Raw genomic sequence first — 1544 nt, forward strand, 5'->3', positions numbered from 1 at the left:
GCCATCTGAGGTAGTTTGGGCTGAGGTTAGGAATAGGAAAGGTGAGGTCAGCCTGTTAGGAGTCTTTTACAGGCCTCCTAATAGTCCTAGAATCATTGAAGAAAGGATTGGGAAGGTGATTCAGGAGATGAGTGACAGTAATAGGGTGGTTGTTATGGGGGACTTTAACTTTCCTGATATTGATTGGGAAAGCTATAGCTCAAGTTCGTTAGATGGGTCAGTGTTTGTTCAATGTGTGCAGGAGAGTTTCCTGACACAATATGTAGACAGGCCAACAAGAGGTGAGGCCATACTGGATTTGGTTCTGGGTAACGAACCAGGCCAGGTGTTAGAATTAGAGGTAGGTGAGCACTTTGGGGATAGTGACCATAATTCGGTGATTTTTACACTCGTGATGGAGAGGGATAAGTGTGTACTACAGGGCAAGAATTATAGCTGGGGTAAGGGAAATTATGATGCGGTGAGGCATGACTTAGGATGTGTGGCTTGGAAAAGTAGACTCCAAGGCAAGAGTGTAAATGATATGTGGAACTTGTTCAAGGGGCAACTATTGAGTGTCCTTGATAATTATGTACCTGTCAGGCAGGAAGGAAAGGGTCGTGCGAGGGAGCCGTGGTTTAATAAGGAATTGGAATCCCTTGTTAAATGGAAGAGGGCGGTCTATCTCAAGATGAGACGTGAAGGTTCAATTGGGGCGATTGAGAGTTATAGGGTAGCCAGGAAGGACCTGAAGAGAGAGCTAAAAGCAGCAAGGAGGGGACATGAAAGGTCCTTAGTAGATAGGATTAGGGAAAACCCTAAGGCTTTCTATAGGTATGTTAGGAATAAAAGAATGACTAGGGTAGGAATAGGTCCAGTCAAGGATAGTAGGGGGAAGTTGCGTGTGGAGGCGGAAGAGATTGGGGAGACACTGAATGAATACTTTTCTTCAGTATTCACTCAGGAACAGGGCATTGTTGTCGATGAGAATACTGAGGCACAAATAAGTAGAATGGATGGCTTTGAGGTATGTAGAGAAGAGGTGTTGGAAATCCTGGAAAAGGTGAAAATAGATAAGTCCCCTGGGCCTGATGGCATTTATCCTAGGATTCTCTGGGAAGCAAGGGAGGAGATTGCAGAGCCATTGGCCTTGATTTTTGTGTCCTCTTTGTCTACAGGAGTAGTCCCAGAAGACTGGAGGATAGCAAATGTGGTTCCCTTGTTCAAAAAGGGGAGTAGGGATAGCCCTAGTAACTATAGGCCGGTGAGTCTCACTTCTGTTGTGGGCAAAGTCTTAGAGAGAATTGTAAGGGATAGGATTTATGCACATCTGGATAGGAATAATGTGATCAAGGATAGTCAGCATGGTTTTGTGAAGGGCAGGTCGTGCCTCACAAACCTTATTGAATTCTTTGAAAAGGTGACGAAGGAGGTTGATGAGGGGAAAGCGGTAGATGTGGTATATATGGATTTTAGTAAGGCGTTTGATAAGGTTCCCCATGGTAGGCTACTGCAGAAAATACGGAGATATGGCATTGAGGGTGAGTTGGAGGTTTGGATTAGGA

This window comes from Chiloscyllium plagiosum, unplaced genomic scaffold, assembly GCF_037043375.1.
Source record: "Chiloscyllium plagiosum isolate Xiang-an unplaced genomic scaffold, Cpla_swu_hap1 HiC_scaffold_41, whole genome shotgun sequence".
Lineage (NCBI taxonomy): Eukaryota > Metazoa > Chordata > Chondrichthyes > Orectolobiformes > Hemiscylliidae > Chiloscyllium > Chiloscyllium plagiosum.